Source organism: Dendrobates tinctorius, unplaced genomic scaffold (genome assembly GCF_039654945.1).
Source record: "Dendrobates tinctorius isolate UK_male_01 unplaced genomic scaffold, ASM3965494v1 ptg000332l, whole genome shotgun sequence".
NCBI lineage: Eukaryota > Metazoa > Chordata > Amphibia > Anura > Dendrobatidae > Dendrobates > Dendrobates tinctorius.
In genome coordinates, this window is record NW_027361998.1 from 3873711 (window position 1) to 3898253 (window position 24543).

A 24543-nucleotide genomic window follows, 5' to 3' on the forward strand; every position below is an offset into this window, starting at 1 on the left:
CCACACCTAGCCCTCCATATAGTATAATGGCCCCCACACCTAGCCCTCCATATAGTAAGATGGCCCCCACACTTAACCCTCCATATAGTATGATGGCCCCACACATAGCCCTCCATATAGTATGATGGCCCCCACACATAGCCCTCCATATAGTAAGATGGCCCCCACACTTAACCCTCCATAGAGTATGATGGCCCCCACACCTAGCCCTCCATATAGTATGATGGCCCCCACACATAGCCCTCCATATAGTATCATGGCCCCCACACCTAGCCCTCCATATAGTATGATGGCCCACACTTAACCCTCCATATAGTATGATGGCCCCACACTTAACCCACCATACAGTATGATGGCCCCACATTTAACCCTCCATATAGTATGATGGCCCCCACACTTAACCCTCCATATAGTATGATGGCTCCCACATATAGCCCTCCATATAGTATCATGGCCCCCACACATAGCCCTCCATATAGTATGATGGCCCCCATACTTAACCCTCCATATAGTATGATGGCCCACACTTAGCCCTCCATATAGTATCATGGCCCCCACACCTAGCCCTCCATATAGTATGATGGCCCCCACACTTAACCCTCCATATAGTATGATGGCCCACACTTAACCCTCCATATAGTATCATGGCCCCCACACCTAGCCCTCCATATAGCATAATGGCCCCCACATCTAGCCCTCCATATAGTAAGATGGCCCCCACACTTAACCCTCCATATAGTATGATGGCCCTACAAATAGCCCTCCATATAGTATGATGGCCCCACACATAACCCTCCATATAGTATGATGGCCCCCACACATAGCCCTCCATATAGTATGATGGCCCCCACACATAGCCCTCCATATAGTATGATGGCCCCCACACATAGCCCTCCATATAGTATGATGGCCCCCACACATAGCGCTCCATATAGTATGATGGCCCCCACACATAGCCCTCCATATAGTATGATGGCCCCCACACCTAGCCCTCCATATAGTATGATGGCCCCCACACTTAACCCTCCATATAGTATGATGGCCCCCACACATAGCGCTCCATATAGTATGATGGCCCCCGCACATAGCCCTCCATATAGTATGATGGCCCCCGCACATAGCCCTCCATATAGTATGATGGCCCCCACACCTAGCCCTCCATATAGTATGATGGCCCCCACACTTAACCCTCCATATAGTATGATGGCCCCCACAAATAGCCCTCCATATAGTATGATGGCCCCCACACATAGCCCTCCATATAGTATGATGGCCCCACAAATAGCCCTCGATGTAGTATGATGACCCCACAAATAGCCCTCTATATAGTATGATGGCCCCACAAATAGCCCTCCATATAGTATGATGGCCCCACAAACAGCCCTCCATATAGTATGATGGTCCCCACACATAGCCCTCCATATAGTATGATGGCCCCACAAATAGCCCTCGATGTAGTATGATGACCCCACAAATAGCCCTCCATATAGTATGATGGCCCCACAAATAGCCCTCCATATAGTATGATGGCCCCCACACATAGCCCTCCATGTAGTATGATGACCCCACAAATAGCCCTCGATGTAATATGATGACCCCTCAAATAGCCCTCCATATAGTATGATGGCCCCCCAAATAGCCCTCCATATACTATGATGGCCCCACACAAAGCCCTCCATATAGTATGATGGCCCCACAAATAGCTCTCCATATAGTATGATGGCCCCCACACATAGCCCTCCATATAGTATGATGGCCCCACAAATAGCCCTCGATGTTGTATGAGGGCCCCCACACATAGCCCTCCATATAGTATGATGCCCCCACACATAGCCCTCAATGTAGTATGATGGCCCCCACACATAGCCCTCCATATAATATGATGGCCTCACATATAGTCCGCTGTGTTATCTGAGGTGTTACATAGGACTGTAGGTGACATCCAGTTCATTATTTGTACCCATAGTGTTACCACTGTGGTGTTACATAGGACTGCCAGTGACATCCCCTTATTACGTGTCACCGGCAACGGTGGCAGCTGCAGATGGTGCTGATATGCAGCGTGGAGGTGTCGGTATCTCGCTCTGTTTCCCGCTTTCTCAGGGATCTGTCTCTAGAACGTGTCACTGTCTCGTCGGCAGCTGTCACTCAGCGCTCGCTGTCACTTTCCCCGCGTTTTTGGCTCGGCTGTGATTGTCTCGTCTTTGCCTTCTTCCCAGTGATCGTCTGTCACTTCTTAGGAGCCGTTATTATATGATCTGTGTCACCGCTCACCTCTCCGCCGTTACACTACGTGGCGACATAATAGGGAAAGATCAAAGGAAATGATTAGCGGGAGACGGACGGCGGCGTGATTACAGCCGGACCTGGGACCATGTGCTGCATACACACCACTAGGAGGACACGGAAATGTCTGCACAGTGTGAACAGAACCATGCATGCCTCAATAGTGATAGCAGAGTACAGGTAGTATCCTCATTTACAGAACATGACCATACAGTGGACTGTCTCTCCATGCTGCACAGACAGCACAGGAATAATAATGCAGGGGAAAATGTGTGCACCAATGACAAAAAGAGGAGGAAAAGGAGCGAAATGGGCCACCAGGGATAGTAGATGTTGACTTCTCTTCCACACTAGACCACCAGGGATGGTAGATGCTAAGTCTTCATCTACCCTTGACCACCATGAGTAGTAGACGCTAACCTCACATCAACCTTTCACCACCAGGGAAAGTTGATGCACACTGGACCACCAGGGATGGTGGATGCTAGTTACTCATCCTCACTGGACCACTAGGGATGGTAGATGCTAGTTTCTCATCCACACTGGACCACTAGGGATGGTAGATGCTAGTTTCTCATCCACACTGGACCACCAGGGATGGTAGATGCTAGTTTCTCATCCACACTGGACCACCAGGGATGGTAGATGCTAGTTTATCTTCCACCTTTTAGCACCAGGAGTAGTATATGCTAACTTCTTATCCACCCTGGACCACCAGAGATAGTAGATGCTAAGTCTTCATCTATCCTTGACCACCAGGAGTAGTAGATGCTAACCTCACATCCAACTTTGACCACCAGGGAAAGTTCATGCTTTATTCTTTCTAAATGTCTTTCCAACCTGAGTCACCTGCTTCAGCGGATGTTAATGTCTCATTCACATTGTACCACCAGATATAATAGATGCTACATTCACCACCTGGGATAGCAGACGGTAACTTCTCATCCAGTCTAGACCAGCAGATATAAAATATGATAATCAGCACTGACCACCTGTGATAGGAGGACCTAACTCCTTACCCATCACCTGGGATTGTAGACGCCAACCTGTTATCCACCCTGAACACGAGTGATAGTGCAGGGTAACTTCTTATTTGCTGTGAACCACAAGTAACCAACGAGCACAGTAAATCCTGACTTCTTATTTACCCTGGACCACCAGGGATAGAAGATGACTTTTTATCCACCAGTGAGAGCATATGTTAGGCATTCTTCCGCACATACCGGCGCCTGGGAAGAAGCGCTACTGTTCACGCTGATCCCAGGCGCCAGATGCTGACGGCAGCTCTCATCATTGTCTCCTGCTCACACTGATCTCCGTTCTACCAGGAGACAATGATGGGAGTTGTAATAAATAATTAAATAAAAAAAACGTGTGTTCTCCCACGTAATTTTCATAACCAGCAGATGGAAAGCCCACAGCTGGGGGCTGATGTTAATAATCTGAGACAAAAGACAATCTCCTAAAAGGAGCCCAGGCTATTAATAACAGCTCACAGCTGTTTCCTTAGCCCTTACTGGTGACTTTACAGGGGGATCCCAGAAAATAAGATGTAGGGTTCCCCTATGAATTCAAACCAGCAAAGGCTAAACAGACAGCTGTGGGCTGATATTAATACCTGGGAAGGGGTTAGAGATATTGGCCTCCTCCCAAGCTAATATCATCAGCCCTGAGCCACAATAGATTAGCCAAATCTGGTGCTTAACCTCTGCTCTTCCCACATGCTCAGGTGCGGTGGCAAGTGGGGTCATAGTGTGGGGGGTTGATGTCAGCTTTGTATTGTCAACTGACATCAAGCCCAGGGGTTAGTAATGGAGTGGTGTCTATAAGACACCCCAATACTAACCCCATAGTCATATTGCATAAAAACACACACCCAGAATAAGGTCCTTTAATTGAACCAAAAATCCACACCATTTCAAAAAATTACTTGAAAATACAGGTATTCTCACCTTACGCCTACTCCATTGAAGCCCTTATCTCCTGTAAAAAAACAATGCAAGGTTGACACCAACCCCAACTCTACTACCCCACTTTCCACCACGCATGTGATATCTGTGTGCCATCCTTGTGTCCATGTGTCAGTGTATCCAAGTGTCTGTGTGTTACATCCATGTGACACGTACTGGCGCCTGGGAAGAAGCGGTACAGTTTACATTGATCTCAGGCGCCAGCTGCTGAAGGCAGCTCTCATCATTGTCGCCTGAGATCAGCGCATACCAGGAAACAATAATGAGAGCTGCCTTTAGCAGCCCGCGACTGAGATCATAGCGAGCTGTACCGGTTTCCCAGATGCCAGGATCTGGGATGTCCTTCCATGTGCCGCCTCTAACAACATAATGTTCCAGTAACCTGACTGCTGCAATCATGGGTCTTACTGCCCAGGACTACCAGTAATGTCAGATGTTAATTCTTTAACCCCCCAACACCACCAGGGATCGTATATTCTAAATTCTTAAAGGGTTTGTCCAAAAAAATATATAAATCCAGAAGCAAGGAATACAGGCTGCTCATGGGGTCTCTGGCAGAACAGAAAGTGATCTCCCATGGTTTAAGCTGAGGCCTGTGATAGGTTGCAATAATTGGATGACTGGAACTGGGATGTCCTTGACTGTGCCCTTGACAGCGCTCCGTTTCAGTCACCTGACTGCTGCAGACAATCATAGGCTTCAGCGCTCAGTTGACTGATGAAAAAACATTGTTTTACTATTTTTCTTAACCATCTCTTGCTTCTGTAAATTCTCTTCAACATCTTTTAACTACCCTAGACTACCAGGAACATATTCTGTAATTTTGCTATGGACCCTTTAATCACCATAAACAGTACATGCTAACTTCTCATCCACACTGGACCACTAGGGAAAGTTTAGTCTAACTCCCAATCCACCATGGACCACCAGGAATAGTAGATGCTAACTTCTTATCCACCCTGGACCACCAGGGACAGTAGATGCTAACTTACCAACCACCGTGGACCACCAGGTATTGTAAACTATAACATTTTATCCATTTAAGACCACCAGAGATGGTAGATGCTAACTTTTTATACATCGTGGATCACCAGGGATAGTAGATGGTAACTTCCTATTCATCCTTGACCACCAGAGATAGTGGATGCTATCTTTTTATCCATCCTGGACCACAGGGGTTAGCATATGCTAACTTCCCATCCCACCCTGGACCACCAGAGATAGTGGATGCTATCTTTTTATCTACCCTGGACCACAAGGGATAGTAGATGCTAACTTTCCATCCACCCTCGACTACCAGGGATAGTAAATGCTAACCTCCCTTCCACCGTGGACCACCAGGGATAGTAGATGCTAACTTTTAATCCATCCTGGTCCACAAAGGATAGTTGATGCTAACTTCCCATCCACCCTGGACCACCAGAGATAGTGGATGCTAACTTTTAACCCACCCTTGACCACAACGGATAGTAAATGCTAACATCCCCTTCACCCTGGACCACCAGGTATTGTAGATGCTAACTTCCCATCCCACCCTGGACCACCAGAGATAGTGGATGTTAACTTCCCATCCCACCCTGGACCACCAGGGATAGTGGATGTAACTCCCCATCCCACCCTGGACCACCAGGGATAGTGCTGAATGTTAAGCCTTAGGCCTCTTTCACACATCAGGTTTTCGCCGTCAGGCGCGATCCGGCGCTTTTGACAGAAACCGGATCCGGCGAAATGCAATGCCGGATCCGGTTTCCCCCCCATTGACTTGCATTTGCGCCGGATCGCGCCGGATGGCCATGCGTTTCATCCGGTTTTCGCCGGATCCGGCAATGTGTCGCGATCCGGCGTCTGGAAAAAACGGCTACTGTAACGTTTTTTGTCTCCGGCGAAAAAGCCGGACACGCCGGATCCGGCGCGTCCGGCTTTTTCACACAATGAAAGCTTATGAGCGCCGCAATGCGCCTGATCCGGCGAAAGCCGGATCCGGTGGCCGGATCCGGTTTTTTTGGTCTGAGCATGCTCAGTAGCTCTGCCCACTACAACCTGTCAAAGAAGGGCTGTAGGAACATGCTATATATAGTTTTCCAGTAGCCAATCCCGTTCGGAAGGCCACAAGGGTCAATTTTAAAAACCAGATCCGGCGTAATCAGTCGAAAAACGGATAGAAAAACGGATGAACCGGATGAGACGGATCCGGTTTTGTCTGTCAAGAACAAGACGGATCCGGCAGAAAACCGGATCCGGCACATCAGGTTTTACAAAACATTTGCCGGATCCGGCATTCCGGCACGACGCCGGATCGCGCCTGACGCCGAAAACCTGATGTGTGAAAGTAGCCTTAACCACTATGGTTTGCTTGGATATTTTGTGAATGTAAAGATTTATTAACCCCTTCATCACATCAATCCATCTTATATATAATATACAGTGGGGAAAAAAAGTATTTAGTCAGTCAGCAATAGTGCAAGTTCCACCACTTAAAAAGATGAGAGGCGTCTGTAATTTACATCATAGGTAGACCTCAACTATGGGAGACAAACTGAGAAAAAAAAAACAGAAAATCACATTGTCTGTTTTTTTTTCATTTTATTTGCATATTATGGTGGAAAATAAGTATTTGTTCAGAAACAAGCAATCAAGATTTCTGGCTCTCACAGACCTGTAACTTCTTCTTTATGAGTCTCCTCTTTCCTCCACTCATTACCTGTAGTAATGGCACCTGTTTAAACTTGTTATCAGTATAAAAAGACACCTGTGCACACCCTCAAACAGTCTGACTCCAAACTCCACTATGGTGAAGACCAAAGAGCTGTCAAAGGCCACCAGAAACAAAATTGTAGCCCTGCACCAGGCTGGGAAGACTGAATCTGCAATAGCCAACCAGCTTGGAGTGAAGAAATCAACTGTGGGAGCAATAATTAGAAAATGGAAGACATACAAGACCACTGATAATCTCCCTCGATCTGGTGCTCCACGCAAAATCCCACCCCGTGGGGTCAGAATGATCACAAGAACGGTGAGCAAAAATCCCAGAACCACGCGGGGGGACCAAGTGAATGAACTGCAGAGAGCTGGGACCAATGTAACAAGGCCTACCATAAGTAACACACTACGCCACCATGGACTCAGATCCTGCAGTGCCAGACGTGTCCCACTGCTTAAGCCTGTACATGTCCGGGCCGGTCTGAAGTTTGCTAGAGAGCATTTGGATGATCCAGAGGAGTTTTGGGAGAATGTCCTATGGTCTGATGAAACCAAACTGGAACTGTTTGGTAGAAACACAACTTGTCGTGTTTGGAGGAAAAAGAATACTGAGTTGCATCCATCAAACACCATACCTACTGTAAAGCATGGTGGTGGAAACATCATGCTTTGGGTCTGTTTCTCTGCAAAGGGGCCAGGACGACTGATCCGGGTACATGAAAGAATGAATGGGGCCATGTATCGTGAGATTTTGAGTGCAAACCTCCTTCCATCAGCAAGGGCATTGAAGATGAAACGTGGCTGGGTCTTTCAACATGACAATGATCCAAAGCACACCGCCAGGGCAACGAAGGAGTGGCTTCGTAAGAAGCATTTCAAGGTCCTGGAGTGGCCTAGCCAGTCTCCAGATCTCAACCCTATAGAAAACCTTTGGAGGGAGTTGAAAGTCCGTGTTGCCAAGCGAAAAGCCAAAAACATCACTGCTCTAGAGGAGATCTGCATGGAGGAATGGGCCAACATACCAACAACAGTGTGTGGCAACCTTGTGAAGACTTACAGAAAACGTTTGACCTCTGTCATTGCCAACAAAGGATATATCACAAAGTATTGAGATGAAATTTTGTTTCTGACCAAATACTTATTTTCCACCATAATATGCAAATAAAATGAAAAAAAAAAACAGACAATGTGATTTTCTGGATTTTTTTTTCTCAGTTTGTCTCCCATAGTTGAGGTCTACCTATGATGTAAATTACAGACGCCTCTCATCTTTTTAAGTGGTGGAACTTGCAATATTGCTGACTGACTAAATACTTTTTTTCCCCACTGTATATTCTCCCTCTCACATCCTCATTGGTAGGAATTTTATTCTTAACTCTTAAACGACCATAAATAACATATATTAACCATTTCCTCCCAGGCTGCTAATAATGGGATTTGTGTCCATGAACCCCCAGATATAATGTGCAGTTTGCCCTCTTACTCAGGCGTCCCATACAGTGGGGAAAAAAAGTATTTAGTCAGTCAGCAATAGTGCAAGTTCCACCACTTAAAAAGATGAGAGGCGTCTGTAATTTACATCATAGGTAGACCTCAACTATGGGAGACAAACTGAGAAAAAAAAATCCAGAAAATCACATTGTCTGTTTTTTTTTTCATTTTATTTGCATATTATGGTGGAAAATAAGTATTTGGTCAGAAACAAAATTTCATCTCAATACTTTGTGATATATCCTTTGTTGGCAATGACAGAGGTCAAACGTTTTCTGTAAGTCTTCACAAGGTTGCCACACACTGTTGTTGGTATGTTGGCCCATTCCTCCATGCAGATCTCCTCTAGAGCAGTGATGTTTTTGGCTTTTCGCTTGGCAACACGGACTTTCAACTCCCTCCAAAGGTTTTCTATAGGGTTGAGATATGGAGACTGGCAAGGCCACTCCAGGACCTTGAAATGCTTCTTACGAAGCCACTCCTTCGTTGCCCTGGCGGTGTGCTTTGGATCATTGTCATGTTGAAAGACCCAGCCACGTTTCATCTTCAATGCCCTTGCTGATGGAAGGAGGTTTGCACTCAAAATCTCACGATACATGGCCCCATTCATTCTTTCATGTACCCGGATCAGTCGTCCTGGCCCCTTTGCAGAGAAACAGCCCCAAAGCATGATGTTTCCACCACCATGCTTTACAGTAGGTATGGTGTTTGATGGATGCAACTCAGTATTCTTTTTCCTCCAAACACGACAAGTTGTGTTTCTACCAAACAGTTCCAGTTTGGTTTCATCAGACCATAGGACATTCACCCAAAACTCCTCTGGATCATCCAAATGCTCTCTAGCAAACTTCAGACGGGCCCGGACATGTACAGGCTTAAGCAGTGGGACACGTCTGGCACTGCAGGATCTGAGTCCATGGTGGCGTAGTGTGTTACTTATGGTAGGCCTTGTTACATTGGTCCCAGCTCTCTGCAGTTCATTCACTAGGTCCCCCCACGTGGTTCTGGGATTTTTGCTCACCGTTCTTGTGATCATTCTGACCCCACGGGGTGGGATTTTGCGTGGAGCACCAGATCAAGGGAGATTATCAGTGGTCTTGTATGTCTTCCATTTTCTAATTATTGCTCCCACAGTTGATTTCTTCACTCTAAGCTGGTTGGCTATTGCAGATTCAGTCTTCCCAGCCTGGTGCAGGGCTACAATTTTGTTTCTGGTGTCCTTTGACAGCTCTTTGGTCTTCACCATAGTGGAGTTTGGAGTCAGACTGTTTGAGGGTGTGCACAGGTGTCTTTTTATACTGATAACAAGTTTAAACAGGTGCCATTACTACAGGTAATGAGTGGAGGAAAGAGGAGACTCTTAAAGAAGAAGTTACAGGTCTGTGAGAGCCAGAAATCTTGATTGTTTGTTTCTGACCAAATACTTATTTTCCACCATAATATGCAAATAAAATGAAAAAAAACAAACAATGTGATTTTCTGGATTTTTTTATCTCAGTTTGTCTCCCATAGTTGAGGTCTACCTATGATGTAAATTACAGACGCCTCTCATCTTTTTAAGTGGTGGAACTTGCACTATTGCTGACTGACTAAATACTTTTTTTCCCCACTGTATGTGTTAGCTGTAGGTGGCCGAGCTGACCTTTCTGGTATAGATTTAACGTAAAAGCCGGACAGAATCTTTGTGACCATTTTCGGAGCACCGCTGACTGACGTGAGGGGGTGACGTAGTTTTGTCTCTTTTCGCTTTCTCGTCTCACGTATTCACCTATTTCCATGTCCCGCTGATTGTCTTCGCTTTCCTCTTTGCTTTTTCTTGTTTTATTACATTTTCTCTTTATTTTTCCTTTTCTGAAACATGAAAAGTTTCTGAAAGTTTCCGGCTGATAATGTCGATTCTTATTGAATGACAGAACTTTTCTGCTTCTCTCTTGTTACGGGAGATGAAAAGCTGGTGATGGCTGCCAAAAATATGTCACCGAGGCTGCGAGGGCCGGGAGCCAGAGCCGATCCTTCACCAAATCCATTGTGTTCCATACTGATATTAGATGTGATAGGTTTAGCAAACCATGACGTCTCTCTGCCAGAAACAGCGCCACACCCGTCCTCAGGACGTGCCTGGGATTGCAGCTCAGCTCCATTAAGGTAAAAGAAGCTGACCTGTAATACCACATGTAACCTGAGCACAGGTGTGGCGCTGTTTCTGGAGAAAAGCAGACAGTTTTTGTTATGCTGGACATTCCCCTCGAATTTTCATTTCGGCAATTTCTTTGAAATGGACAAAAGCAAAAGAACTAATGTGAAGTCAGATCTTGGGGGGAATCACGGCAGCAGGGGAGGAGTGCGCTGATACAGGAAAAGAAATATGATGTAATTGGAATCACTGAAACTTGGTGGGACAATACACATGATTGGAATACAAGACTAGAAGGATACAACTTATTTGCAAGAAACAGACTTGATAAACGAGGAGGGGGTGTCGCATTGTATGTTAGAAACGCGTATATCTGCACAGAGATTGAAGCTTCAGAGACTGGGAGTTCTGTGGAAACTGTTTGGGTAAGAATACAAGGACAGAACAATGGAAAGGACACCATTGTAGGCATTTACTACAGGCCGCCTGTGCAAGCTGAAGCTATGGATGAACTCTTTATGCATCAAATGGCCAAGTTCTCCAAAAAATATGACATAGTTGTCATGGGAGATTTCAACTATCCAGACATTTGTTGGGAATCTCTCTCAGGCAAAACTAACAGGTCAAGGAAATTCTTATCCTCTCTTGCTGACAACTTTATCTTCCAAAAGGTAGGGGAGAAAACAAGGGGAACTGCTACCTTGGATCTAATCCTTATAAACAGGGAGGAAATGGTTGAGGAGGTAAAAGTGGCTGGGACCCTAGGAGGTAGCGACCATGCTATTTTAGAATTTTGGATAACTAGAGGTGGAAGACCTGTGAAGACTCAGACGTCAAGGTTAGATTTCAGAAAGGCAGATTTTAAGGGATTCAGAAAGAGAATTGGAGGGATCCAATGGCTGGATATCCTTAAAGACAAAAATGTCCAGGAAGGATGGGAAATCTTGAAAAATGAAATTCTCAAAGCACAGTTGTTAACAATTCCGAAAAGAGGGAAGAATAGGAAGCATTTAAGGAAACCAGGATGGATGAACACAGAACTTAAGCACATGCTAAAAAGGAAGAAAAAAATGTTTATAAAATGGAAAGAGGGAGGCATATCTAAAGAAGAATATAATGCTGTCTGCAGAACCTGCAGGGCACAAATCAGATTAGCTAAAGCTGAAAATGAACTGAGGCTTGCAAGAGATGTCAAAAGCAATAATAAAGGATTTTGGGGATATGTCAAAAGTAAAAGAAAAGTCAAAGATGCTATAGGATTTTTACAGGATGAAAATGATGAAATGGTAAGACAGGATGTTGAGAAGGCTGAACTTTTAAATTCCTATTTTGCATCTGTTTTCTCTCAGAAAGGAAATGCAACATCAACTGCTATTCACTGTCCTATTAAGGGAATAGAAGAATCCAGGATATCTATAAACAGAAAGATAGTGAGGAAACACTTAGCTAACCTAAATGAATTCAAGTCTCCAGGTCCAGATGAATTACACCCCAGAGTACTGAAGGAGATAGCAGAAGAAATTTTTGAACCCCTCTCCATAATCTTTGAAAATTCTTGGAGAACAGGAGAAGTGCCAGAAGACTGGAGAAGAGCAAATGTTGTTCCTATCTTCAAAAAGGGGAAGAAGGTGGACCCAGGCAACTATAGGCCGGTGAGTCTGACTTCTATACCAGGAAAGATATTTGAACAAATTATTAAACAACATGTATGTCAATACCTGGATAAGAATGAAGTGATTAAACAGAGTCAGCATGGGTTTCTAACTAATAAGTCATGTCAGACTAACTTAATTTCCTTCTATGACGGTATCACTGATTGGGTGGATCAAGGAAATGCTGTAGATATAGTATATCTTGACTTCAGCAAAGCATTTGACAAAGTCTCTCATACAATCCTTATTGAAAAAATGACTAAGTATGGAATGGACAAGGCAACTGTTAGGTGGATTCATAACTGGCTTAGTGATCGGACCCAAAGAGTGGTCGTAAATGGCTGCACATCCAGTTGGAAGAATGTCTCAAGTGGGGTACCACAGGGCTCTGTTCTGGGCCCTGTATTGTTCAACATCTTTATCAACGATTTAGATGAAGGAATTGAGGGTAAACTGATTAAATTTGCTGATGACACAAAGCTAGGAGGGATAGCTAATACTACAGAAGAGAGAGAGAGGATTCAAAAAGATTTAAATAAACTGGAGAAGTGGGCAGCAACTAACAGAATGGTTTTTAACAGGGAGAAATGCAAAGTACTACATCTGGGCAATAAAAATGAAAAAAGCATATATAGAATGGGAGGAATAGGGCTAAGTGACAGCACATGTGATAAAGACTTGGGTATACTAATAGATCACAGACTGAATATGAGTCAACAGTGTGATGCAGCAGCAAAAAAGGCAAATGCAATTCTAGGATGTATTAACAGAAGCATACAGTCTAGATCACGTGAAGTCATTATTTCCCTCTACTCCTCTTTGGTCAGACCTCATCTGGAATATTGTGTCCAGTTTTGGGCACCACATTTTAAAAAAGACATCAACAAACTGGAGCAAGTTCAGAAAAGAGCGACCAGAATGGTGACCGGTCTGCAAACCCTGTCTTATGAGGAAAGGTTGCAGGATTTGGGAATGTTTAGTTTGCAAAAGAGAAGACTGAGAGGAGACTTAATAGCTGTCTACAAATATCTAAAGGGCTGTCACATTGTAGAAGGATCAACTTTATTCTCATTTGCACAAGGAAAGACTAGAAGCAATGGGATGAAACTGAATGGGAAGAGACACAGATTAGATATTAGAAAAAACTTTTTGACAGTAAGAGTGATCAATGAGTGGAACAGGCTGCCACGAGAAGTGGTGAGTTCTCCTTCAATGGAAGTCTTCAAACAGAGGCTGGACAGACATCTGACTGGGAAGATTTTATCGAATCCTGCTTTGAGCAGGGGGTTGGACCAGATGGCCCAGGAGGTCCCTTCCAACTCTACGATTCTATGATTCTATGATTCTATGATTCTATGATTTTGTGGAGGAATGTGAAAAGAACAGCAAGTGACCAGATGGAAATGGGGGCAAATTACAGATGTACAATTTTGCATGATGAAAGGAGCAGGATCCTCCAGCAGCACAAAGGATTTCAGATCTTGTGGGAAGAGTAGTGACTAGTAATACAAAGTAAAAAGAGCAATGTCCTACATCAGCACAGAGTATTTCAGGAGAGGAGTGCGCTGTTCATGTGGGGGGTCACAGACTAGATACATACAGAAGCAGCGTCCCCAGCAGCACAGAGTATTTCAGGAGAGGAGTGCGCTGATCATGTGGGGGGTCACAGACTAGTTACATACAGAAGCAGCATCTCCAGCAGCACAGAGTATTTCAGGAGAGGAGTGCGCTGATCATGTGGGGGGTAACAGACTAGTTACATACAGAAGCAGCATCCCCAGCAGCACAGAATATTTCAGGAGAGGAGTGCGCTGATCATGTGGGGGGTCACAGACTAGTTACATACAGAAGCAGCGTCCCCAGCAGCACAGAGTATTTCAGGAGAGGAGTGCGCTGATCATGTGGGAGGTCACAGACTAGTTACATACAGAAGCAGCGTCTCCAGCAGCACAGAGTATTTCAGGAGAGGAGTGTGCTGATCATGTGGGGAGTCACAGACTAGTTACATACAGAAGCAGCGTCCCCAGCAGCACAGAGTATTTCAGGAGAGGAGTGCGCTGATCATGTGGGGGGTCACAGACTAGTTACATACAGAAGCAGCGTCCCCAGCAGCACAGAGTATTTCAGGAGAGGAGTGCGCTGATCATGTGGGGGGTAAAAGACTAGTTACATACAGAAGCAGCATCCCCAGCAGCACAGAATATTTCAGGAGAGGAGTGCGCTGATCATGTGGGGGGTCACAGACTAGTTACATACAGAAGCAGCGTCCCCAGCAGCACAGAGTATTTCAGGAGAGGAGTGTGCTGATCATGTGGGAGGTCACAGACTAGTTACATACAGAAGCAGCGTCTCCAGCAGCACAGAGTATTTCAGGAGAGGAGTGCGCTGATCATGTGGGAGGTCACAGACTAGTTACATACAGAAGCAGCGTCTCCAGCAGCACAGAGTATTTCAGGAGAGGAGTGTGCTGATCATGTGGGAGGTCACAGACTAGTTACATACAGAAGCAGCGTCTCCAGCAGCACAGAGTATTTCAGGAGAGGAGTGCGCTGATCATGTGGGAGGTCACAGACTAGTTACATACAGAAGCAGCGTCCCCAGCAGCACAGAGTATTTCAGGAGAGGAGTGCGCTGATCATGTGGGGGGTCACAGACTAGTTACATACAGAAGCAGCATCCCCAGCAGCACAGAGTATTTCAGGAGAGGAGTGTGCTGATCATGTGGGGGGTCACAGACTAGTTACATACAGAAGCAGCGTCCCCAGCAGCACAGAGTATTTCAGGAGAGGAGTGCGCTGATCATGTGGGAGGTCACAGACTAGTTACATACAGAAGCAGCGTCTCCAGCAGCACAGAGTATTTCAGGAGAGGAGTGTGCTGATCATGTGGGGGGTCACAGACTAGTTACATACAGAAGCAGCGTCTCCAGCAGCACAGAATATTTCAGGAGAGGAGTGCGCTGATCATGTGGGGGGTAACAGACTAGTTACATACAGAAGCAGCATCCCCAGCAGCACAGAATATTTCAGGAGAGGACTGCGCTGATCATGTGGGGGGTCACAGACTAGTTACATACAGAAGCAGCGTCTCCAGCAGCACAGAGTATTTCAGGAGAGGAGTGTGCTGATCATGTGGGGGGTCACAGACTAGTTACATACAGAAGCAGCGTCTCCAGCAGCACAGAGTATTTCAGGAGAGGAGTGTGCTGATCATGTGGGAGGTCACAGACTAGTTACATACAGAAGCAGCGTCCACAGCAGCACAGAGTATTTCAGGAGAGGAGTGCGCTGATCATGTGGGAGGTCACAGACTAGTTACATACAGAAGCAGCGTCTCCAGCAGCACAGAGTATTTCAGGAGAGGAGTGCGCTGATCATGTGGGGGGTCACAGACTAGTTACATACAGAAGCAGCGTCTCCAGCAGCACAGAGTATTTCAGGAGAGGAGTGTGCTGATCATGTGGGAGGTCACAGACTAGTTACATACAGAAGCAGCGTCCACAGCAGCACAGAGTATTTCAGGAGAGGAGTGCGCTGATCATGTGGGGGGTCACAGACTAGTTACATACAGAAGCAGCGTCCCCAGCAGCACAGAGTATTTCAGGAGAGGAGTGTGCTGATCATGTGGGGGGTCACAGACTAGTTACATACAGAAGCAGCATCCCCAGCAGCACAGAGTATTTCAGGAGAGGAGTGTGCTGATCATGTAGGGGGTCACAGACTAGTTACATACAGAAGCAGCGTCTCCAGCAGCACAGAGTATTTCAGGAGAGGAGTGCGCTGATCATGTGGGAGGTCACAGACTAGTTACATACAGAAGTAGCGTCCCCAGCAGCACAGAGTATTTCAGGAGAGGAGTGTGCTGATCATGTGGGGGGTCACAGACTAGTTACATACAGAAGTAGCGTCCCCAGCAGCACAGAGTATTTCAGGAGAGGAGTGTGCTGATCATGTGGGAGGTCACAGACTAGTTACATACAGAAGTAGCGTCCCCAGCAGCACAGAGTATTTCAGGAGAGGAGTGTGCTGATCATGTGGGGGGTCACAGACTAGTTACATACAGAAGCAGCGTCCCCAGCAGCACAGAATATTTCAGGAGAGGAGTGCGCTGATCATGTGGGGGGTCACAGACTAGTTACATACAGAAGTAGCGTCCCCAGCAGCACAGAGTATTTCAGGAGAGGAGTGTGCTGATCATGTGGGGGGTCACAGACTAGTTACATACAGAAGCAGCGTCCCCAGCAGCACAGAGTATTTCAGGAGAGGAGTGTGCTGATCATGTGGGGGGTCACAGACTAGTTACATACAGAAGTAGCGTCCCCAGCAGCACAGAGTATTTCAGGAGAGGAGTGTGCTGATCATGTGGGGGGTCACAGACTAGTTACATACAGAAGCAGCGTCCCCAGCAGCACAGAATATTTCAGGAGAGGAGTGCGCTGATCATGTGGGGGGTCACAGACTAGTTACATACAGAAGCAGCATCCCCAGCAGCACAGAGTATTTCAGGAGAGGAGTGCGCTGATCATGTGGGAGGTCACAGACTAGTTACATACAGAAGCAGCGTCCCCAGCAGCACAGAATATTTCAGGAGAGGAGTGCGCTGATCATGTGGGGGGTCACAGACTAGTTACATACAGAAGCAGCGTCCCCAGCAGCACAGAGTATTTCAGGAGAGGAGTGCGCTGATCATGTGGGAGGTCACAGACTAGTTACATACAGAAGCAGCGTCTCCAGCAGCACAGAGTATTTCAGGAGAGGAGTGTGCTGATCATGTGGGGGGTCACAGACTAGTTACATACAGAAGCAGCGTCTCCAGCAGCACAGAGTATTTCAGGAGAGGAGTGTGCTGATCATGTGGGAGGTCACAGACTAGTTACATACAGAAGCAGCGTCCACAGCAGCACAGAGTATTTCAGGAGAGGAGTGCGCTGATCATGTGGGGGGTCACAGACTAGTTACATACAGAAGCAGCGTCCCCAGCAGCACAGAGTATTTCAGGAGAGGAGTGTGCTGATCATGTGGGGGGTCACAGACTAGTTACATACAGAAGCAGCATCCCCAGCAGCACAGAGTATTTCAGGAGAGGAGTGTGCTGATCATGTAGGGGGTCACAGACTAGTTACATACAGAAGCAGCGTCTCCAGCAGCACAGAGTATTTCAGGAGAGGAGTGCGCTGATCATGTGGGAGGTCACAGACTAGTTACATACAGAAGTAGCGTCCCCAGCAGCACAGAGTATTTCAGGAGAGGAGTGTGCTGATCATGTGGGGGGTCACAGACTAGTTACATACAGAAGTAGCGTCCCCAGCAGCACAGAGTATTTCAGGAGAGGAGTGTGCTGATCATGTGGGAGGTCACAGACTAGTTACATACAGAAGTAGCGTCCCCAGCAGCACAGAGTATTTCAGGAGAGGAGTGTGCTGATCATGTGGGGGGTCACAGACTAGTTACATACAGAAGCAGCGTCCCCAGCAGCACAGAATATTTCAGGAGAGGAGTGCGCTGATCATGTGGGGGGTCACAGACTAGTTACATACAGAAGTAGCGTCCCCAGCAGCACAGAGTATTTCAGGAGAGGAGTGTGCTGATCATGTGGGGGGTCACAGACTAGTTACATACAGAAGCAGCGTCCCCAGCAGCACAGAGTATTTCAGGAGAGGAGTGTGCTGATCATGTGGGGGGTCACAGACTAGTTACATACAGAAGTAGCGTCCCCAGCAGCACAGAGTATTTCAGGAGAGGAGTGTGCTGATCATGTGGGGGGTCACAGACTAGTTACATACAGAAGCAGCGTCCCCAGCAGCACAGAATATTTCAGGAGAGGAGTGCGCTGATCATGTGGGGGGTCACAGACTAGTTACATACAGAAGCAGCATCCCCAGCAGCACAGAGTATTTCAGGAGAGGAGTGCGCTGATCATGTGGGGGGTCACAGACTAGTTACATACAGAAGCAGCGTCCCCAGCAGCACAGAGTATTTCAGGAGAGGAGTGTGCTGATCATGTGGGGGGTCACAGACTAGTTACATACAGAAGCAGCGTCCCCAGCAGCACAGAGTATTTCAGGAGAGGAGTGCGCTGATCATGTGGGGGGGTCACAGACTAGTTACATACAGAAGCAGCGTCCCCAGCAGCACAGAGTATTTCAGGAGAGGAGTGAGCTGATCATGTGGGAGGTCACAGACTAGTTACATACAGAAGCAGCGTCCCCAGCAGCACAGAGTATTTCAGGAGAGGAGTGTGCTGATCATGTGGGGGGTCACAGACTAGTTACATACAGAAGCAGCGTCCCCAGCAGCACAGAGTATTTCAGGAGAGGAGTGAGCTGATCATGTGGGAGGTCACAGACTAGTTACATACAGAAGCAGCGTCCCCAGCAGCACAGAGTATTTCAGGAGAGGAGTGCGCTGATCATGTGGGGGGGTCACAGACTAGTTACATACAGAAGCAGCGTCCCCAGCAGCACAGAGTATTTCAGGAGAGGAGTGCGCTGATCATGTGGGGGGGTCACCCACTTGTTACATACAGAAGCAGCGTCACCAGCAGCACAGAGTATTTCAGGAGAGAAGTGCGCTGATCATGTGGGGGGGTCACAGACTAGTTACATAAAGAAGCAGCGTCTCCAATAGCACAGAGTATTTCAGGAGAGGAGTGCGCTGATCATGTGGGGGGGTCACCCACTAGTTACATACAGAAGCAGCGTCCCCAGCAGCACAGAGTATTTCAGGAGAGGAGTGTGCTGATCATGTGGGGGTGTCACAGACTAGTTACATACAGAAGCAGCGTCCCCAGCAGCACAGAGTATTTCAGGAGAGGAGTGTGCTGATCATGTGGGGGGGTCACCCACTAGTTACATACAGAAGCAGCGTCCCCAGCAGCACAGAGTATTTCAGGAGAGGAGTGTGCTGATCATGTGGGGGTGTCACAGACTAGTTACATACAGAAGCAGCGTCCCCAGCAGTACAGAGTATTTCAGGAGAGGAGTGCGCTGATCATGTGGGGGGGTCACCCACTAGTTACATACAGAAGCAGCGTCCCCAGCAGCACAGAGTATTTCAGGAGAGGAGTGTGCTGATCATGTGGGGGTGTCACAGACTAGTTACATACAGAAGCAGCGTCCCCAGCAGCACAGAGTATTTCAGGAGAGGAGTGCGCTGATCATGTGGGGGGGTCACAGACTAGTTACATAAAGAAGCAGCGTCCCCAGCAGCACAGAGTATTTCAGGAGAGGAGTGCGCTGATCATGTGGGGGGGTCACAGACTAGTTACATACAGAAGCAGCGTCTCCAATAGCACAGAGTATTTCAGGAGATGAGTGCGCTGATCATGTGGGGGGGTCACCCACTAGTTACATACAGAAGCAGCGTCCCCAGCAGCACAGAGTATTTCAGGAGAGGAGTGTGCTGATCATGTGGGGGTGTCACAGACTAGTTACATACAGAAGCAGCGTCCCCAGCAGCACAGAGTATTTCAGGAGAGGAGTGCGCTGATCATGTGGGGGGGTCACAGACTAGTTACATACAGAAGCAGCGTCTCCAATAGCACAGAGTATTTCAGGAGAGGAGTGCGCTGATCATGTGGGGGGGTCACCCACTAGTTACATACAGAAGCAGCGTCCCCAGCAGCACAGAGTATTTCAGGAGAGGAGTGCGCTGATCATGTGGGGGGGTCACAGACTAGTTACATACAGAAGCAGCGTCTCCAATAGCACAGAGTATTTCAGGAGAGGAGTGCGCTGATCATGTGGGGGGGTCACAGACTAGTTACATACAGAAGCAGCGTCTCCAATAGCACAGAGTATTTCAGGAGAGGAGTGCGCTGATCATGTGGGGGGGTCACCCACTAGTTACATACAGAAGCAGCGTCCCCAGCAGCACAGAGTATTTCAGGAGAGGAGTGAGCTGATCATGTGGGAGGTCACAGACTAGTTACATACAGAAGCAGCGTCCCCAGCAGCACAGAGTATTTCAGGAGAGGAGTGAGCTGATCATGTGGGGGGTCACAGACTAGTTACATACAGAAGCAGCGTCCCCAGCAGCACAGAGTATTTCAGGAGAGGAGTGCGCTGATCATGTGGGGGGTCACAGACTAGTTACATACAGAAGCAGCGTCTCCAGCAGCACAGAGTATTTCAGGAGAGGAGTGTGCTGATCATGTGGGGGTCACAGACTAGTTACATACAGAAGCAGCGTCCCCAGCAGCACAGAGTATTTCAGGAGAGGAGTGCGCTGATCATGTGGGGGGGTCACAGACTAGTTACATAAAGAAGCAGCGTCTCCAATAGCACAGAGTATTTCAGGAGAGGAGTGCGCTGATCATGTGGGGGGGTCACAGACTAGTTACATAAAGAAGCAGCGTCTCCAATAGCACAGAGTATTTCAGGAGAGGAGTGCGCTGATCATGTGGGGGGGTCACCCACTAGTTACATACAGAAGCAGCGTCACCAGCAGCACAGAGTATTTCAGGAGAGAAGTGCGCTGATCATGTGGGGGGGTCACAGACTAGTTACATAAAGAAGCAGCGTCTCCAATAGCACAGAGTATTTCAGGAGAGGAGTGCGCTGATCATGTGGGGGGGTCACCCACTAGTTACATACAGAAGCAGCGTCCCCAGCAGCACAGAGTATTTCAGGAGAGGAGTGCGCTGATCATGTGGGGGTGTCACAGACTAGTTACATACAGAAGCAGCGTCCCCAGCAGCACAGAGTATTTCAGGAGAGGAGTGCGCTGATCATGTGGGGGGGTCACAGACTAGTTACATACAGAAGCAGCGTCTCCAATAGCACAGAGTATTTCAGGAGAGGAGTGCGCTGATCATGTGGGGGGGTCACAGACTAGTTACATACAGAAGCAGCGTCTCCAATAGCACAGAGTATTTCAGGAGAGGAGTGCGCTGATCATGTGGGGGGGTCACCCACTAGTTACATACAGAAGCAGCGTCCCCAGCAGCACAGAGTATTTCAGGAGAGGAGTGAGCTGATCATGTGGGAGGTCACAGACTAGTTACATACAGAAGCAGCGTCCCCAGCAGCACAGAGTATTTCAGGAGAGGAGTGAGCTGATCATGTGGGGGGTCACAGACTAGTTACATACAGAAGCAGCGTCCCCAGCAGCACAGAGTATTTCAGGAGAGGAGTGCGCTGATCATGTGGGGGGGTCACAGACTAGTTACATACAGAAGCAGCGTCCCCAGCAGCACAGAGTATTTCAGGAGAGGAGTGCGCTGATCATGTGGGGGGGTCACCCACTTGTTACATACAGAAGCAGCGTCACCAGCAGCACAGAGTATTTCAGGAGAGAAGTGCGCTGATCATGTGGGGGGGTCACAGACTAGTTACATAAAGAAGCAGCGTCTCCAATAGCACAGAGTATTTCAGGAGAGGAGTGCGCTGATCATGTGGGGGGGTCACCCACTAGTTACATACAGAAGCAGCGTCCCCAGCAGCACAGAGTATTTCAGGAGAGGAGTGTGCTGATCATGTGGGGGTGTCACAGACTAGTTATATACAGAAGCAGCGTCCCCAGCAGCACAGAGTATTTCAGGAGAGGAGTGCGCTGATCATGTGGGGGGGTCACAGACTAGTTACATAAAGAAGCAGCGTCCCCAGCAGCACAGAGTATTTCAGGAGAGGAGTGCGCTGATCATGTGGGGGGGTCACAGACTAGTTACATACAGAAGCAGCGTCTCCAATAGCACAGAGTATTTCAGGAGAGGAGTGCGCTGATCATGTGGGGGGGTCACCCACTAGTTACATACAGAAGCAGCGTCCCCAGCAGCACAGAGTATTTCAGGAGAGGAGTGTGCTGATCATGTGGGGGTGTCACAGACTAGTTACATACAGAAGCAGCGTCCCCAGCAGCACAGAGTATTTCAGGAGAGAAGTGTGCTGATCATGTGGGGGGGTCACAGACTAGTTACATACAGAAGCAGCGTCTCCAGCAGCACAGAGTATTTCAGGAGAGGAGTGCGCTGATCATGTGGGGGGATCACAGACTAGTTACATACAGAAGCAGCGTCCCCAGCAGCACAGAGTATTTCAGGAGAGGAGTGTGCTGATCATGTGGGGGTCACAGACTAGTTACATACAGAAGCAGCGTCCCCAGCAGCACAGAGTATTTCAGGAGAGGAGTGTGCTGATCATGTGGGGGTCACAGACTAGTTACATACAGAAGCAGCGTCTCCAGCAGCAAAGAGTATTTCAGGAGAGGAGTGCGCTGATCATGTGGGGGTCACAGACTAGTTACATACAGAAGCAGCGTCTCCAGCAGCACAGAGTATTTCAGGAGAGGAGTGTGCTGATCATGTGGGGGTCACAGACTAGTTACATACAGAAGCAGCGTCTCCAGCAGCACAGAGTATTTCAGGAGAGGAGTGCGCTGATCATGTGGGGGTCACAGACTAGTTACATACAGAAGCAGCGTCTCCAGCAGCACAGAGTATTTCAGGAGAGGAGTGCGCTGATCATGTGGGGGTCACAGACTAGTTACATACATAAGCAGCATCTCCAGCAGCACAGAGTATTTCAGGAGAGGAGTGTGCAGATCATGTGGGAGGTCACAGACTAGTTACATACAGAAGCAGCATCTCCAGCAGCACAGAGTATTTCAGGAGAGGAGTGCGCTGATCATGTGGGGGGTCACAGACTAGTTAGATACAGAAGCAGCGTCTCCAGCAGCACAGAGTATTTCAGGAGAGGAGTGCGCTGATCATGTGGGGGGTCACAGACTAGTTACATACAGAAGCAGCATCTCCAGCAGCACAGAGTATTTCAGGAGAGGAGTGCGCTGATCATGTGGGGGGTCACAGACTAGTTAGATACAGAAGCAGCGTCTCCAGCAGCACAGAGTATTTCAGGAGAGGAGTGCGCTGATCATGTGGGGGGTCACAGACTAGTTACATACAGAAGCAGCATCTCCAGCAGCACAGAGTATTTCAGGAGAGGAGTGCGCTGATCATGTGGGAGGTCACAGACTAGTTACATACAGAAGCAGCGTCTCCAGCAGCACAGAGTATTTCAGGAGAGGAGTGTGCTGATCATGTGGGGGGTCACAGACTAGTTACATACAGAAGCAGCGTCCCCAGCAGCACAGAGTATTTCAGGAGAGGAGTGAGCTGATCATGTGGGGGGTCACAGACTAGTTACATACAGAAGCAGCGTCCCCAGCAGTACAGAGTATTTCAGGAGAGGAGTGAGCTGATCATGTGGGGGGTCACAGACTAGTTACATACAGAAGCAGCGTCCCCAGCAGCACAGAGTATTTCAGGAGAGGAGTGCGCTGATCATGTGGGAGGTCACAGACTAGTTACATACAGAAGCAGCGTCCCCAGCAGCACAGAGTATTTCAGGAGAGGAGTGCGCTGATCATGTGGGGGGTCACAGACTAGTTACATACAGAAGCAGCGTCTCCAGCAGTACAGAGTATTTCAGGAGAGGAGTGAGCTGATCATGTGGGGGGTCACAGACTAGTTATATACAGAAGCAGCGTCCCCAGCAGCACAGAGTATTTCAGGAGAGGAGTGCGCTGATCATGTGGGGGGTCACAGACTAGTTACATACAGAAGCAGCGTCTCCAGCAGCACAGAGTATTTCAGGAGAGGAGTGCGCTGATCATGTGGGGGGTCACAGACTATTTACATACAGAAGGAGCGTCTCCAGCAGCACAGAGTATTTCAGGAGAGGAGTGTGCTGACATTTGGGGGGTCACAGACTAGTTACATACAGAAGCAGCGCCCCCAGCAGCACAGAGTATTTCAGGAGAGGAGTGCGCTGATCATGTGGGAGGTCACAGACTAGTTACATACAGAAGCAGCGTCTCCAGCAGCACAGAGTATTTCAGGAGAGGAGTGCGCTGATCATGTGGGGGGGTCACAGACTAGTTACATACAGAAGCAGCATCTCCAGCAGCACAGAGTATTTCAGGAGAGGAGTGCGCTGATCATGTGGGGGGTCACAGACTAGTTACATACAGAAGCAGCATCTCCAGCAGCACAGAGTATTTCAGGAGAGGAGTGCGCTGATCATGTGGGGGGTCACAGACTAGTTACATACAGAATCAGCGTCCCCAGCAGCACAGAGTATTTCAGGAGAGGAGTGCGCTGATCATGTGGGAGGTCACAGACTAGTTACATACAGAAGCAGCATCTCCAGCAGCACAGAGTATTTCAGGAGAGGAGAGTGCTGACATTTGGGGGGTCACAGACTAGTTACATACAGAAGTAGCGTCCCCAGCAGCACAGAGTATTTCAGGAGAGGAGTGCGCTGATCATGTGGGGGGTCACAGACTAGTTACATACAGAAGGAGCGTCTCCAGCA

General features: G+C 47.9%; 1 protein-coding gene across 1 annotated transcript in view; it reads left to right on the forward strand.

Annotated features, from left to right (window-relative positions):
- The window catches only part of LOC141074309 (L-gulonolactone oxidase-like), a 326928-nt gene that overhangs the window by 208501 nt on the left and 93884 nt on the right, over positions 1-24543 (forward strand). The gene's annotated exons all lie outside the window — the stretch shown is intronic.